General features: G+C 43.0%; 1 protein-coding gene across 7 annotated transcripts in view; it reads left to right on the top strand.

Moving 5' to 3' along the window:
* SPSB4 (splA/ryanodine receptor domain and SOCS box containing 4) overlaps window positions 1-17,933 on the top strand; it is a 285,152-nt gene that overhangs the window by 171,758 nt on the left and 95,461 nt on the right. For 3 of the 7 annotated variants that reach the window (XM_053304458.1, XM_053304460.1, XM_053304459.1), the window contains exon 1: window positions 902-1,785. The exons of 1 other annotated variant lie outside the window; for it this stretch is intronic. The gene's annotated coding sequence lies outside the window, so the exon portion shown is untranslated. Of the gene's footprint in view, window positions 1-901; window positions 1,786-15,832; window positions 15,925-17,933 lie in introns of those variants that run through there. 3 more of the 7 variants (XM_053304453.1, XM_053304452.1, XM_053304455.1) reach the window with 3 other exon arrangements.

The following is a 17,933-nucleotide window of genomic DNA, read 5'->3' as shown; positions in this document are numbered from 1 at the left end:
TACATAAGGGAGACAGAAAGGGTACCTTAGAGCAGAAGAGAATGCCTGACAGAGCCAGTGTGGTGGTTAGTGGGGGCATAGCTAGGGGAGAGGGGGCCTGTGTTCAACCCTCTCCCAGGCGGTCCCTCAGTCTCAGAGTGAGGAAGATAATGCAGTAAATCGGGAGAGGTGGACCTGGGCCCCCCAGGTTCTTTGAACCCATCTGCTCAATTATAGCTGCATCCCTGGTGGTTAGATTGTTTGGCTAGGACCAGTGAGACCTGAATTCAAATCCCAATTCAGTCATGAACCTTGCTGGGTGGTGCTGAGCCAGTCACTTATCTCTCAACCTAATGTACATCACAGGCCTGCTTTAAGGATAAACATAACCGTGGCATGTGTACAATGGGCTCCTTGGAATAAATAAATAAATATAGTCATATCAGGGGTGTAGCTAGGGGAGAGGGAGTGTTTACCCCACTCCCCGGTGGCCCCTTGGAGAGAGGGAGATGAAGAAAATAGGGTGGAGATGGGGAGCCCTCAGGAGCTGGGGGGCATGGGTTCTTTGAACCCATCTGCTCAATTATAGCTACACCCCTGAGTCATATGAAATAATTGGACATTCAGTGAGTTGGGCATTATAAAAGTTTTGAATGGACACTGGCATATCTTAAAAGCAAACCAAAAAAGCAAATTGCACACTCATAATAACGATAATAACTACTTAATGCTTCTAAAATTAAACGATCGATTAAAAAAAAACTTCTACGGTTGCTATGCATCGATTAGGCACAAAGGGTTAAATAATGCAGCTCCCGCCTGCTGTGTATAAACTCAGGCCCGGCGGAACTCTGGAGACAGGCAGGGAATGCAGCATGTGCCATTGCAAGAGAAAGATCTATTGCCCTCTGCACAGGCTGCTGGTAGACTGGGGTTTTGTTTTGCTTGGTGTGGATCGATGGGTGCACGATGTGTGCGCGCGCTTTTCTGCCTCTATTGTAAATGGTGATGGGGAGCGCGGGGGGGCCCCGCAAAGAGTGAAGGGGCGTCACCATCTGTTCTTAATTCCCTGGTCATTGGATTAGTAGCCCTCGGTGATGAGATCAGCAGGATCAGCTTTCAGGATGGGGCACTGTACTGGTTTCAGCTGCAGGCTCTTCCCATCTGGGCTGTCTGTGTCATGAAGAAGTGGGGGGGGAGGAGGAGCAGGAGCGGGCAGAAAAGAAAGCTGAAGCACAAAAGCGACTGGAGCCTTTGAAGGAACAACAGCAAGGCAGCCAGGGCTGCAAAGGGCAGCCTGCCCAGAGGCCACTTTTCCTTCTGTGGAGAGTTTACAGCGGGGAGTTTCCTGTCTATGCAGCTCGCCTCGATTGTCTCTTGCAAACGCGTGGATCCCACTGAGTAAGGGGACGGGGGAGGGAATTGGACGCTTCTCTCTGGGCTTCCCTTTCCTCAGGGCCCCCAGCGCGTACCCCACACACCGATGCAGCTCTCCCACGGCGATTGAGCTACAACTTCTTTAAAAGTCTTTCAGCTTTATTTTATATATATATATATTTTAAGCCTGGCAAGATCTGCTTTGGCTAACCTACACTGGAGTTCGGACGTTTCCCTTTCTTCCTCCCTCTTTCTCTCTCCTCCTCCTCCCACCTCCCCTGTTGAAGGAAATACTCTTGCTAAGCCCAAGAAGATCTTGTTAGCTCTGCCTACTATCGGCTTCCCTCCTCCTTCCTGGATTTGATATACCCATAAAGAACCAATCCAGGACCTACCGGACCAGCCAAGCGATGCTTTCGTGTTTTCATGGTGAGTGATAATTGAGAAAGGTTTACACAATCGGGCGATCGAATAGCAACGTTTAACCCTGTTTTGAGGTGTAATATTAAGAGAGGATGTTAGGTCAGGTGGGGGGTGGGCGGCGGAGGGAGATGTTACTTTTTTTCTACTGGCCAAGTCAAAAATGTCTTTATGAAGAAATAACTAGTGTATTGTTTGGGAACAACTAGGGTGCGATGGTTCATATCCAACAGTTAATAGGATATTCTAAAGATTGGGTAGAATGAACTCTAACAAGTTCTTTTCAATGTTTTCAGTTGCTGCTAGCAAGTGATGTAGGAGCAATAACAAAGTAGCTTTTCGGTTTTGGGTGGTGGTGGTAGATGCTAACATTGAGTATTCTAAAAGAAATATATTCAGTTCACAGCCTTTCTAAAGATGTTCTCCTGGACTGCTGTAATTCCCATTCATAAATTGTGGTGTGTGTGTGTGTGTGTGTTTTAAATCACTCTTGTATGGCATTGTAGATTGGCTCTCATTAAATTTCTCGGCCATCAAATATCATTCATTCTAGAGAAGGAAAATAATATTCTGGTCTTGGAACCTGTAGCTTGTGGCATTTATATCAGCAGCTAATCTTGTGCCTGGAGAGGCATGGAAGAGAAATGGGCAAGCATTATGCCACAGGAAAAGTTCACTGTCCACAGATGATCAGCTATTGTGTTAATCACTCATTTGATTTCAAGCTGCAATCATCGGGGCTAATCAGCCTTTACTCCCCCCCCCTTTCAACCATGCTCCCCTGCCCTTGGTGACAGAAGCCATTCATGAGAAGATAACGCTGCATTGTGGAATAGCTTATCCCGGGAGAAGGGGGCATCAGCTCCCAATGGACTATTTTTCAGACTTAGGACTGTTTACGCTTGTTTGGGCAATATATCTCAAGGCATGCTGTATGTCAAATAGTATCATCTCTGTAACTAAAACAGTCTTTCGCTGTAAAGTGATTAATTATGTGTGGTTGATAATAGCAGAATGAAGCGATGTGAATACAGTGAAAGGCTAAAACTCAATGTATATTCATGGAGCTTCATTCTGATAACAGTGGTTATAAGAACATTAAGGAAAATGGGTTTGCCAAACTGGAAACCAGAAAATCTGGTTTATATATTTGTGCCTGCCACTGTCTTTTGTTTGACCTAGGGCAACCTCTCTCTGCTCAGTTTCATCACTTGCACTTAGGGGGAAAATAATACTTCCCTCTCTCGGAAGGGCACTGAGGCTTAATTTATTAATGCATGTGAGACACTCTGACTTTCTCACAATGCTGAGGAAGAACCACAAAAAATATATTGGGAGCTGTGAAACTAAAACCCATATTCCTATATTATGGGAAGCATTGGGTCAGAGTAGTAGCCCCCAATCTCCCAGGGCAATTTTTCCTCATAAATCAGGTTATTTGATAGTTTTGGTGTTGTGTGTTTGAGAGAGACAGTGACATGGTCTTAAAAATAACTTTTGATCAGTGATCCTGGCATGATTGTTCACCTAGAACTGTAAACAAGAGGACAATTAAAGGACATTTTCATTGATCGCTTGGGGAATAGCCATAATTTTCAGATGAAGCTATTATGGGTGCTAGATATCTTGCATATAGGGCTATAACATGCAAAAATACATAGAATTTGGATAATTACAGTGTAGATAATGGGTGTTGCACAGAGAAGACTGATGGCTAATGGTTATTTGAGTGGGTCTGAGGGGTATATATTATAGAAGAAAGCTTTCAAATGCAGATGTTACTTTTAAAATAAATAGCCTGATCTAGCATAATGCTTGTTGAACAAAAACTATCTGCTGCTGGTCCATGGCACAACTCATTTAACTCTCCAGACTTCTTCTGGTAGTGTAAGCTTAGCGTAATGGATTTTCCATGTACCAAGAGTAGCTAGCTATTTCTGTCTCCCTTCCCTTCCCCAGATACTGCGTGTCCCACTTTTGTGTGTAGGTCAGTGTCTAACTCTTTGAAGGGAAATGTTTGTCAGGCTATCTTTTATGTCATGTTTGCTGGTTTACTGTTGGCTGGATTAAGATGCTTTGAGAAACATGTTTCTTTTTTCTGTTTGTACAGCATGTCTGTCCCCATGCCATTTCAAATAATTTTGCATCATTGTTATCTCTCTTGACAGCCTTGACCTACAGGTTTGCAATTGGCAATCAACACAGAATTGCCACCTGTCCAGGTTGCTTTGAGATGGTCTTTGATGCTTGTGAAACACCCATGTTTAGGAGTGTGCAGGGTGCTGGTGAGCGTTGAAGAGAAGTCTCTCTTGGGATAGTGGTGTTTCTCACTTATAAATCAATCTGATATCTCTGTAGCATATGCTTAATCTTGGTCATTCCAAGATTTTTGTCCTTTAAGAACATACAAACCACCCCTTTCTCTTTTGGCTTTGGAAGTGTGAGCACCAGCTGGTAGTGCCATTCCTCTGACATCCCTTATTTACAGCCTTTTTGCATGATAGCAACATCACGTTAGTAAGAGGGCTCTTAAACTGAATCAGCTGGTAAGGCTCTCCAGCTTCCAGCTCTTAGCTTCTGAGGATAAAATACTTTTTATGTATTTGGAAGGTGCAAGCGTTGCTGAAGTCTCACCAGCGTAAACTGGAATTTTCCAATATTAGTGAAACTTGGAAATCCAGGCCTTAGGCCAACAGCAAAGAAACCTCAGTGGCTAATATTCTATGGAGATGCAGAGTTCCATTTTGTGAATAAAAAAGCAACTCTTACCTCTTTATGATTATTGAACAGGAACAAGCACAAAACATATTCAGTACCTTGATAGATATACAGTCAGTTGATTATCCAAGCAAAGTTGGCGATGTGCTGGCTCTGTTGGCATTTAAAACAGTGCACTCTTTGGGCACTTTCACAGGAGATGCTGAGTTTACATCTCTCCATGCCAGCTTCAGAGGACTGCATTGTGCATGTGAAAGGAACAGTTTCACTTATGAAGGTGCCCTTTGGGTAGAGCTGCACAGCAAGATTTCTCAACTATGTTTTGCACAGTTCTGGCTTTAGCTGCTTCTTGTCATATGCTCTCCTTGCATTGTGTCATAGGATTATGCCATCCCAACACTCTGGATGTGTCACTAGCATTTCTTTGTCTGTCTGTCCCCCTCATATCTCAGTGTTCAATGAATCTTGCATGTGCAGAATCATAACCACCCTTTAGGCTTATTATTGCACAGCAATCATGAGGAACCAAGGGTGGTGGGACCCACCATGGGAAAACTCTTCTGGAAATGGACAAAGACATTAAAAGAGCAGCCAAGAGAATGTTCAAAGACACTGTTGCCCTTAAACAATAGCACACACCCCAGGATTAATTTATTATTTCTGTCCTTATTCATAGTGTTCTGTCCTTAGGCATAGTTGAGGCTTTGGCATGGAAACTGAGTAACTCCACAAACTATTAGCTATGCATAAAAGTTGTTCATTACAGTGATGGTAAATAGGTTTGGGCTGTATGTCTTCAGCTATACACTTCCTCAGATCTTTACAAACCGATCTATTAACTAAATGTGTGGTCTTGCTACCACATGGGTAAAAACTACCAGTGATTAGCTCTGTCCATGTTGGCATTACCAGCATAGTTAATTACTGCCTAGTAAATTGATAACTAGCAGAGACCTAATGGTGCAATGGGGAAATGACTACCAAGCCGGTTCGAATCCTCGCTGCTATGTTTCCCAGATTATGGGAATGGCCTGTATCAGTGATATAGGAAGATGCTGAAAGGCATCATCTCATACTGTATGGGAGATGGCAATGTTAAACCCCTCCTGTATTCTACTAGACAACCACAGGGCTCTGTGGCCAGCAGGAGTTGACACAATCTCAACGGCACACTTTACTTTAAATGAATTAAATTTATTTATAGTTGACTATAACTATTTGTAGTTTATAGGAGGTCCACAAGGGCCCCCACCAGTGCCCACCTCTACCCTGTTGCCTGGCGCTGCCCTCCGTACTGCCACTGCCCTCTGCCCGCTGCTGTGCCACCACAGCCCCACTGCTCACCAGCCTGTGGCTTCTCTCGGGCCTGTGTGTGTGGACACTCTGATTATGGATAGCATTGCATGTCATGTTGTCACAACACATGACACTATCCATAATTGGGGTGCACAGGCCCCAAAGAAGCCACAGGCCAGCCAGGAGTGGGGGGAGGAGCCTGTGAAAATTATGGGCAGTATGAGCGGCAGGGCAGCAGAGGGCACAGAAGGCATTGGCGGGGTGAGTAACACCCCCCCCAAATCAAAGGGGGCCCCTCACAGATGAAGGGGGAGTGGAACTTTGTCCCTGGGCCCCCAAGCAGCTTGCTGCACACCAGATCAGAGACAACATTTCTTGACCCCATGGACACAGGTCCATTCACTTCATTCAGCTTCTGTTAAGCTTTAACTTCAAGACTTAAGTTAAGCACCATTATAGTTTCATTCGCTTGTATTGTTTGGGTTGTTATTTAAAGCAAAAGGGCGGACAGTAGCTTCTTCTTGTCCTGAACTGAATTAAGATTTGTATAATGTATTTGCACACATCAAGTTACACAGCAAACACAAAACAAAAAGGATACTATACCACAAACAATTCCATATACACCAAACACACACTTTAGGGACAAGAGCAATACAATACAAATCAAAGTGTTTACATGAACCTGAATGAAGTGAATGGACCTGTGTCCATGGGGTCAAGAAATGTTGTCTCTGTTCATCAGCCAGACAAAAAAAAATTGTTGAGCTATGATACTACATTACTCATCAGAATTGGTTTTTTTAACTCGTCAGGCATCATTGTTCACTCGTCACAGACAAGCAGACTAATGGATTTCCTGAGCCCTGCTATGTCTAGAATCCAGTATATTTAGAATACCCAAAAGGTTTTCAAACCTGTCCCTTTGCAGCAGGTGAACTTGTCCCATGGGAACAACACACTCCTACATTTCAAACTCCACAGTTTACTGATTCCCCACCAAATGCTTTAACATTGTTGTCAAATGTTTCCATAATCAAGTGACTGTTTTTTCTAAACCTCCTTCTCTGATGCAACACTTCAAACCAGATATAAGACAGGATTATTAGGCATTAGCATATTTGCACAAAATAGCCAGCATGTACAGTGCAACTAGTCATTTTCCATTCAGAAACTGTGCATAGGCTTTTAGTTGGCTGAGCAAATTGCCTCCTAGCAGTGCTAAGTTGTACTGCCAGTCTGCTTAGATTTCATTTTTCTTCCTCCTCCAGGTTCGGAGAACTCCCATACAGAAGATAATTGCTGTTTTAAGAAATCTCCATTATCATCTTAGTAATCAACAAGAGAAAGTGATAGGATGACTGGGTTCCCTAGCACTGTGAAATAATAAGCCTAATTCAGAGGACACATTCTGAAATGGGGCTTGTCTGTCAGCTGAACAGTCTCTGGAACATTGACTGGGCAGGAAACCAAGGAATGATGCTGCATTTGTAGCAGTCCTCAACATTATAACCAGTTCAAATGGGGGCTTTATTTGTTCAGAACTGGCACTGCACTGCACTGAACTCTGGTTGCATTTGGGAAATCAAGAGCACTGGGACATACTTTATTAAACAATACAAGCATGGGAAAGCTTTACGCAGTTGGGATGTCTTAACCCCTACTATCAGTTCTAATAGCCCTTCTCCCTTAAGCTCTTGTGAAATATCAGAACCTTAGGTTGCACTACTGTGCAGCTTACAAAGGACAAAGCCCTGTTGGAACACTGTGGGATTTGCTTCTAAGCAAACTTGCATAGGGTTGCAGGCTACATGTTTCTAATGACATAGGTTAGATCAGTGACCTTCACTATTTTTTCAAGCAGGGACCACTTTGGCAAGAAACATTCAGCGTGACAGTCATTTCCCACTGTCCTGATTACTGTGAGTTCTGTGCTTTCCCCAGCGCCTAGGTGGGTGCTTTAGGAGAAACAGAGCCTGTCAAGCCCCAGTGTCATCTTGGGTGCATATAGACTGCTGGGAAGTGTAGTCCTAACCTAGTGCCCCATGCTCACCTTCCACGACGTTACTGGGTTCAAGGGGGTCTGTTTCCCTTAAAGCAGCCCCACCAGCACTCGGGAAAGTGCTGCAGTCCTCGGTGGCTATGTTTGCCTCTTACAGTGGCAGGGGAGCTGTGTGGAGTACTTGAAGCTTTGCACAGACCTAATAAACCATTACTCAGGGCAGGGCACCGGTCAATGCGAACCACTACTGATTCCTGGGCTTTGAAATGAAGAACACAGGGCTAGAGAATGCTAGCAATAGATGACTGTGCTATTTATCTAGACTGGAGAACTTGTCCTAGATTTGAACTGGAGACCTGGAGTTCTTGAGAAGATTGTGTGCGGTTATGAATTCCTTCCAAATATTATTTTATCACTAATTGCTGACTGTATCCCCTGTGCAGAAGTGTCTAAGCTGGCTAGAATGCAACCAAGTGGGTTTGCACTGGTATAAAGGTGCAAGTATTTACCTAGCAGTGATGAAGCTGAGCTGACCAAGTAGATTGAGGGAGTGGGGTGTGTGTGTGTGTGTGTGTGTGTGTGTGTGAGAAAGAGAAGGTTGTGTCTACAACGAGTCCCATGCACAATACTTCTGTCCTCCCCACCTCCAAAAACCCATGAGTTTTAAGTAAAACCACAAGAAAAACTGCAGTGGACACCTCCATATGACAAAGTACAACAAGGCTTGATACAAGTGCCAGGTAGCCGTGGTGCCTAGAAATTTAAGTGTGGCATCTAGACTAGGATATTCAGATGTAGAGCTATTTAATACAATCTCTGTTTGTCCTGTTTCTGTATTGCTTCTAAAGTTGGTAAAGAGAAACCCATTTATCCTCCCTCTCCACATTGTCCGTCATTAAGTCCAGTAATTTTGTCAAGTGTCCATTGTCTGGCCCCTAAATTTTGGGGCTGGCTTCTAGATCCAAAGAAAATATATCAAGGCCTGCAGTATAAGTTCCAAGAATTAAAAAAAGAGTAACATAAAATACCCATATGAGAAGTTCTTCCCCATCCCCAAAACAGGAACATAGGAAGTTGCCGAGTCAGACCATTGGGCTGTCTTGCACAGTATTTTCTACATAGACTGGCAGCGGCTTCTCCAAGGTTGCAGGCAGGAATCTCTCTCAGCCCTAACTTGGAAATGCCAGAGAAGGAACTTGGAACCATGCATGAAAGTATGCAGATGCTCTTCCCAGAGCAACCCCATCCTCTGAAGGGAATATCTTACAATGCTCACATGTAGTCTCCCATATGAATGCAAATTAGGGCAGACCCTGCTTAGCAAAGTTGACAGTTCATGCTTGCTACCACAAGACCAGCTCTTTCTCTCACTCTCTCTCACACATACACATCCCACGCTGGCCTGCACTCCATAAATTGGTATGAAGTTGTTTGAACAGCATGGGTCCTGGAACATTTAGAGAATTAAGGGTAAGAATCTATGGAATATCAAATAACACACAGGTGCACATGAGAGTACTGTGTCGGTCATTGTAACTTGACCAGAGATAGCATCAGGATGCTTTCTATTTCCAAACCTATGTCAGGGTCTTGAGGTGGGCCTGCTTGACCGTTAGACTAGAACTAGCTCAAATGTTATTCTCATCACATAGAAGTTAACCACAAAGTTTTTGGCAACTGCAATGGTTGTGGCAGAGATGGGCTGATGGATGTTAGTATTGGGTTTCCTAAGCCATTTGAGTTGAATCATCTGGAATGTGAATCAACACCTGAAACTGCCAGGAAGTGTGTTTCTGATATGGAGGTATTCCATATGATAAGCTCAATAGAATTATTGTAACTTCTGCATGGAATGCTGCTGAGGTAAGCTTTTTTTTTTTTTTTGGCTTGCTGACTCCATCTGTTTTGAATAATATTTGAATTGGCCCTAAAGAAATTTGGCTTCAGTCCAACTGACTTAACCTTGGGTTAAATTGTCTACTCTTTCTCTCAAATTCCTATTTGCAGGTCAGTATACCTGCCTATTAAATTTTTTAAAAATACCCATAAATAAAATTTAGCATTTGAATAGCACTTGCAAATTTCTAAAATGCTTCTTATTTTCTTATCCTTATACCAGTCCTTTATGTGCGTATATCATTCTTCTAATTTATTTTAGGAATTGCTACCCTCCACAATATTATCAGGGCAGTTTCCTTGTTAGAATCACATTACAATAAAGCCATCAATAATAGAAACACTGGAGAAAAACCATCTGAGAGAGGAAAAACAGTGTAAAAACCATATAAATTATCCTTTTAATGGTAAAAGTTTGTCTAAACAAGAATATTTTGTTGTTTAAAAAGAGGGAGGGGCAGCTCAATTTCCCAGGGAAGAGATTTCCACAGGAAAGGGGAACCTCCAAGCAATCCACAAAAACAGTCCTGGCCCACCATCATAAAGGGCTTTAAAGGTAATTGTTGGCATCTTCAATTGTACCTGGAAACAAACTGGCAACCCATGCAGCTTGCTAAGGATTGGTATATTATGATCTGTTAGTTGTGGTCCAGCCAAGACTCTGTCAGTGGCACTCTGGATCAGCCAGCATTTTTGAAGGGTCTCCAAGGTCTCTCGCATAGATTACGGTAGTCTGATCAAGGTGTAACAAGAGATAGGATCACCCTGGCTGTGCAATGCAGAAAAGGATGCAACTGGTGCACCAATTGGAGTTTGACAAAAGCTTCCTGAGCCACAGCAGATACTTGAGCATCCACCTAAACAACTCCCAAGCTTGCTTCAAGGCAAATGCAACTGCATCAGTAGCAGGTTGATGCACCAGCCCTGTAGCAACAGTCCTCCTAACCAGAAGAGCCTCTATGTTGCTTGGATTTAGTTTCACACCTGCTCCTTCTTCACTTCATATGTTTGACGTCCCATGCCAGACCCCAGATGACAGTTTATCATCTGTATGAAATGGCATGAGTGACAAGATTAAAAAAATTGTGAGCCAGTGGGCCAAGGCATCAAACAAGAGTTCTTCAGGACTACCTTCTGGAATCTTTCCTTCAGAAAGCATCTGAACTACTAGAACACAGTGAGGCTGTTCTCATGAGCAGCCAAGCCTGGGCTTGGCTGTCCATGAGAACTGCTGGGATCCATGCAGATCCTGGTGGTGCCTTAATGCCAAACTGTGAGCTTGCAGCTCAAGCTGATCTGGAGAGGGGCGCCTAGAGTGCCAGTCTCCGGCAGGGATCCCCCAGTGCACTGTGGGATACCTGGAGGCTGGAACGAGTCCTGGCCTCAGAATGATCTGCCATGCTCCATGCTGTACAGGAGCACCAGGATCATGTGGGAGCACGGCATGTGCTGCATCAAGCAAACAATGATTATCTGGGGGGAAGACTAGGTTTGTGAAGCCTTCAAATACCTGCCTGGTAGGTCGTGTGAATGGCCCCAGTGAATCCTAGCCTCATCCCCTCAAGACACTCCTGAAGGATATCATGATGGAGCGGAGCTGATCTGCAAGCACAAAGTATTCATTCATTCATTCATTCATTCATTCATTCATTCACATTTCTAGCCTGCCCTATACCTAAAGGTCTCAGAGCAGGTTACAATAAAACCAATATAAAACATAATTAAAATACAACATCATAAAATCAAAAATACAGAGCCTGAGAGGGGAAGAACCACAACATTACTAGTCAAAGGCCAGGATAAAGATGTGCATCTTCACCGTTCTCCTGAATGTGCACAATGCTGGAGCTTGGTGCACCTCAGAGGGGAGGGCATTCCACAACCCAGGGGCCACCACGGAGAAAGCCCTCTCATCTTTGCTAAATTGTCCCCTTTGCTAAGCAGGGTCTACCTTGGTTTGTGTTTGAATGGGAGACTACATGCATGAGCACTGTAAGATATTCCCTTCAGGGTGTGAGGCTGCTCTGGGAAGAATGCCTGCATGCCAAAGGCATGCAGAACGTTCCAAGTTCCCTTCCTGGCCCCTCCAAGATAGGCTGAGAAAGAGATTCCTGCCTGTGACCTTGGAGCATCTGCTGCCAGTCTATGTGGACAATACTGAGCTAGATGGACCCATTGGTCTGACTCGGTATAAAGCAGCTTACTATGCTCCTATAATGTTATCAAAAGCCACTGAGGTGTCCAGCAGAACCAACAGGAACTTTCTCTCATTTTTGATTGGTAGTGTATGTGTCCCAACTACTTTAAAATAACAACTGAAAATTCTTTTATTTGTTCAAGCTTTTACCCCTAAGGGGCTGCCATTCTCTCCTTTCTGTTTTGTTTTTGCTTTTTGGTGTTTGTATGGTTTTAATTTATTTTAAGAAGATTTTAATGTGATTTTTATGGAATTATATTGAATTAACTTTTGTAAACTGCCTTAGAATAAGATTTTTTTTTAAATGAAAGGTGGTATATAAATCAAACAGTAGATAGAAAAACTCATTTCCAAATCCAGGGTGGAAGCTAAACAGAAAGGTGTCAAATTTATCTCCATGCAGTTTCTGAAACAATTTTTAAGTAGCCAAGTAAGTAAAGTGTGCCTTCTACTACTTGTGCCGTTGAGTTGGTGTTGACTCTTGGTGACCACAGAGCCATGTGGTTGTCTTTAGTAGAATACAGGAGAGGTTTACCATTGCCAACTCCCATGCAGTATGAGATGATGCCTTTCAGCATCTTCCTATATCGCTGCTGCCTGATATAGGTGTATCCCATAGTCTGGAAAACATAGCAGCAGGGATTTGAACTGGCAACCTCTGGCTTGCTAATCAAGTCATTTCCCTGTGGTGCCATTAGGTGGTGGTTGAACTAAAGTATTTTATATGTGGTGGTGGGGATCATTAAACACATTTGAAGTGATTTAAATATTATATTGAAACAGATTCAAGACTTTATGTAGAAAGAAGTTGTTTTTATTTGAATATTCAATAAAACAAATTTCTTTGATCTAGGAGCCAACTCAAAAATTTAGGAGGTGACATTGACAGCAGACACTTGACAAACCTATTGGCAGGAGAGCTGGTCTTGTGGTAGCAAGCCTGACTTGTCCCCTTAGCTCAGCAGGGTCTGCCCTGGTTGCATATGAAAGGGAGACTAGAAGTGTGAGTACTATAAGATATTCCCCTCAGGGGATGGAGCCGCTCTGGGAAGAGCAGAAGGTTCCAAGTTCCCTCCCTGGCTTCTTCAAGATAGGGCTGAGAGTTCCTCCCTGCAACTTTGGAGAAGCCTCTGCCAATCTGTGAAGACAATACTGAGCTAGATAGACCAATGGTCTTACTTAGTATATGGCAGCTTCCTATGTTCCTATGACTTAATGGTAGACATTGTAGATGGGAAAGGTAAATTGACTTTTCTTTATCTGCTTTGCAAGCAACATAATTAGAAAAGAAATAGGGCTGCATGGGACAAATTAGACTTTATGAAATAACTCTACCTATGAAGTCCAGTGCTCTAGCCACTATACTGCACCATATTTATGGGTGTGTGGCTAGATATACTAATTTATTTATCTCCTGAATAGTAACTAGCACCAAGAATTGATCTTGCATGGATATGTTGACCTGACATGTATTGCAGAAACTGACTAGCTGACATGGAAGTGCAATCTCTCCCAGTGGCGTCCTTACGGTTTCAATATGCAGCATCAGATGATGATCTCTCCACTAGGAGATGTTCATCCCTCTCCCTCTCCATCCCTCTCCAGATGTTCATCCCTCTCCACTAGGGATGCTCACGAATGGGTTCATGCACTACAGGGAGGCAGAGGGTTTACCTTTTAAGAAGCAGGGAGGGTGCCCTTACCATGCCACTGTCATCAAAAACGCTGTTGCAGGGCTGTCGAACCGGTTCGTGAACATCCCTACTCCCCACCGGCTGCAATAGCCTGAGATTCCATCTTCCTTTCCAGATGCACCATTCAGCAGCCCCCCTTGCTCCGAGAGTCTGTACTTTATGCTGGGTCTTCAAGATAGGGCTGATATCCTTTTGATGTAACTGTCTTCCTGCTCAGGCTGTCAGAGGAGATCCTGGATTATTCATATTTATTATTTATTTAATATGTGTTTATACCAACCTATCTGAGTAACTCTAGGTGGTTTACAATAATGGATGTGGTGTTAAGAACCTGGTAGCCATGAATATTGGTTCATGGCGGGGCTACCTTGTTGGGTCTAGCTTGGGATTTCATGACATGACAACCTATTTCATATCTGTTCTTGCAGCTGGGGTCTACTAGGAATGCGCTTGAAATGCAATTCAGTAACCAAATTGCAGCACAATCCCTTTAAAACTGAGGCTTCCATCCCTGCTCCTCCTCTACTCACCACCATTGCCACACTTGTGGAGCTCCCCACAGCTGCCCCCACTTGCCACCATTGCCGTACTCAAGGTACTCCTGTCCCAATGGTGCTCTCCCCCCAGCTGTACCCATGCATGTGCATGCCGGTGTTACACAGGGGCAGCTGGGGGAAGAGTGCTGCCAGAAGGGATGGAGCTACTCTCCTTCATGTTGAAGGGGTTGTGGAAGCCCTCGGTCTTAAAGGTTGTGCTGTGATTTGGATGCCAACTCGCATTATGGCACATCCCTAGGGTCTACATTTGATTCAGTATTCTGTACATCTGCAGATGGAGGTGATCCATGGATTGACCTCTGACAGCATTGTCACAAATGGATAACTATCTGGTAAAGATTGGACTTTAGGCTGGGTCAGCTCACCTCTGCAGAGGTGGGGGCCTATTAAAATAGTCCACTTTCAGAGGCTGATGTATCCAGTTGGATTCTCATTGTCTCTGGGAGGTCCTGCAGATGTCCTGGTTTCTGTCTGAAATAGAGAAATGACCTGGTCAATCAATACAACTGTCCCCAGATGCCCTGACTGTCTTGCCAAGTCCATGCAGCTCTTTGGCATACTGAGGAGCTCTGGGCAATGAAATGAACTGGCAGATGGCTGGAGTGCAAATGGCAGAAGATTGTGGTGAATGTAATTGAGCACAGGCTCTAGCCATCATATTAGGGCCTGCAGCAGTGTGGCACAAAATACCGATTTATTCTCTATTATGATGTCTGCACAGCATCAGCCAGTGGAGCTTTTCTACATGGTTTAACACCTGTTCTTTGTGGGTCCTGAAGCGACTGACACCTCAGTAGCTTGCTGTGACCAATTTGCATTACTTTTTGCAAATAAAATCACTTGTTTCCTCTCCATCCTAGAATCCATTGTTAGAACCTGATAGTTTCAAGATCCCTCTGATCCATTGTGTTGGAAACCTTTCAAATTAGCTTCATTGGGAGAAGCTACTTGGAAGTCTGAACCAACCACTTATGCATTTGACTCTGGCCAATCTTCAGTCCTTTGCCTTTCTAGGTCAATTGTCAGGCCTATTCTTTAGTTGCTTTTAAGAGACTTGTAAAAACTTTCTGATTCTGCAGATTTTCTTTTACTTGTAGAAGGAAAAAGAAATCTCTGTTTCAGTTGCTTTCACATCTGCGGCTGTTTTTCTCCTGCTTTTTTATTTCTGCTTATAATTTTATAGATGTTCTGTTATTGTGTTCTCGTCTGACTTGTAAGACCATGGGTCTGAAAGGTGGTGCGTGTGTGTTTACTGTTTGTGTTTCTCTGTTTCTATAACTAATTCAATGGCTATTCAGCACAATCTTCAGCATGTTCACTTGGAAATAAACCTTGGCATGACTTCATGTTTGGTGTATTGAGGATTGCAGTGCCACTTGTTTTATTTATATAGATGTAGAGTATCCTGTGCACACCCCAAATTCTACAAATGCCCCTTTTGGAGTATTCTTTAAAATTTGGGGCAGGGGAACAGAACTTGCATTTCTGCTTAGTTTTCTAGACCCTGTGGCTTCTCCACTGCTCTGAATCTACTACAGACTAATGTTTAGCTGCTTTTCCCTTCAATCCAGCTGGACTCAATAAACTTGTAAATTAAACTTGTAGCTACCAGCTAGACTTATGCTCTTGTTCTTTTATGGTAAAAGGAAGTTAGGGTTACTTTCCTGCTCCTTATTTAAAAGAAGGCCAGGTAAGTATAGAACAGATGTTCCCGTGCTAAACCTCTGAGTTGTGAAATGCAGACTATTGAAATGTTGAGGAACAAATTGTGTAGACGTGTCTTACAAGGTGAAGCTTTTCTTGTTTCTATTACGTTTTAGTTTTGTTTCAGGAGATGCATTATTATTTTGAATGGTCTCTACTTGTGCTATGTGGAACAATGACTTAAAAGTCTTATACATTCTATTAATGGTTACTGATCTTTCCCTCTTTAAAAGTTGTGTTTCTGTATAATATCTCACACACAATCAGTTACTTGAATAAGAAGTTTTTAATGCAACAGGTTCCTATTAATTCATCTAAATGATTCTTCATTTGACTAAAGTCTTAACACATTTGAAGACTGATCCCATGCTGGTTTACTTAGCATTGAGTACTGAGCTCCATAGGATATTATTTCAAGTAAGTGTGAGTAAGAGTCTTGTGATCTTGGTGTGTGTGTGTCTGTATGTTATGTCCTAAAAGTGAAGGAGCAGTTTTGGTACCTATATTATTGTGCTTTAACTTGTGACCCTCCTTGATGGGTTCATGAACAGTTTACTGTTATGTTTACTTTATGGTTAAAAAAAATCTGTTAAAGGTGCAAGGTGCTGCTGTGGCTCTTAGTTGTTGTCTTTAATGTTTTGCTTATTTGAAATAATTTTCCAGAATGTTGGTGCTTCTTGGAAACAATTTAAGGGTATGACTCTTCTGAGAAACATGATACTAAGCTGTAAATCCTCAACAGCAGCTGACTTACAGAATTCAGACTCCATTCATGTTCTTATAATTGAAATTCCCCAACAGTGTTGCCACATAGCTTAAAGAGATCTCTGGTCCCCCAGCCCCCTTTACCACCAAAGTCTTTTAGCTATTGTGGTGTTGAAAGCTGTTGTCACATGATCAACAGATGATGGTAGAAGGTTGAAAGTAAAGAATGCCTGTTCTCAGTGGGGTGTGTTCTTGGCTTTTGTTATTGGCAAACTAATCAACCTCATTTTGAGTGCTTGGCTGAACTATAATACTTCTTCCAAATTACACCAGCAAGCCCCTTCCCCAGGGGATACTGTGCAATCCCTTAATCTTTCATACAATTGGCAGCTCTCTTCAGTGTTATAGTATCTTTTTTAAAATGGGAAATATATTATTCACTAGCCTTACTTGGGGTGGGGGTGGGGCAGACCAGGGCAGCTAGGACATTGCCATTTCTAAAGAGTAAAATCTGATTTTAGACACCTGTTGAAACTTGCATATAGCTTTGTGAGACTTGGAAGTTGAGCTGCAAAGGGTTTAAAGTTTTTAAAAAGTTTGAAGACTTAACCCTGTTCTTTACAAGAACTGATTCTGAGCATAGCTGATTCAGGCATTTATCTTGACTGTTAAAGAGGTGGGAAATGTAAAATGTCTTTTTATGTATAAGTGGCACTTTTGTAAAGCAGAAATGGATATTTCACTACTACGAATATTTATATAACACTCTTCAGCTAAAGTTCTCAAAGTGGTTTACATAGAAAAATAAATAATACATAAATGAGATAGTCTCCTGTCCCCAAAGGGCTCACAATCTGAAAAGAAACTTAAGGTAGACACCAGCAACCGCCACTGGAGGGATGCTGTGCTGGGGCTAAGGGCCAGTTGCTCTCCCCCTGCTAAATATAAGAGAATTGCCACTTGAAAAGGTGTCTTTGCTGAATTAGCAGGGGTACTTTAGACCTTTCAGGTAAATAAACACCCACCATCTGATAATTTAATCTCTCTCTTAGAATATCTACATATAAACCATCACTTCAGAATTATGCAGGAATGTATAATTAGACTAAAGAGCCACTTCAACTTTCTCTACATTCCTTGCTAACGGCTTACAAGTGGCCTTTGTTGTTAGCAGGGTTTCCATTCTTGCCTATAGGCATAAATACTTTCTGTTCCCTTCTTCTATCCCTTGCAGGGCCAGATTAAGGGCAACTGATGCTCTAAGCACAGCTCAACAATGATGCCTCCCTCCCTCCACTAGAGGCAGGCTGGGGATGTCTCTGCTGGAGAAACTGGAGCATTAGTCGTGAAGGGGTGGTGGTCTGGGATTGGGGAGGGGGACGGGGGCC

Source organism: Hemicordylus capensis, chromosome 3, assembly GCF_027244095.1.
Source record: "Hemicordylus capensis ecotype Gifberg chromosome 3, rHemCap1.1.pri, whole genome shotgun sequence".
Taxonomy (NCBI): Eukaryota; Metazoa; Chordata; class Lepidosauria; order Squamata; family Cordylidae; genus Hemicordylus; species Hemicordylus capensis.
Note: the sequence above shows the minus strand (reverse complement) of the source record. Positions and strands in the feature narration are given on the sequence as shown.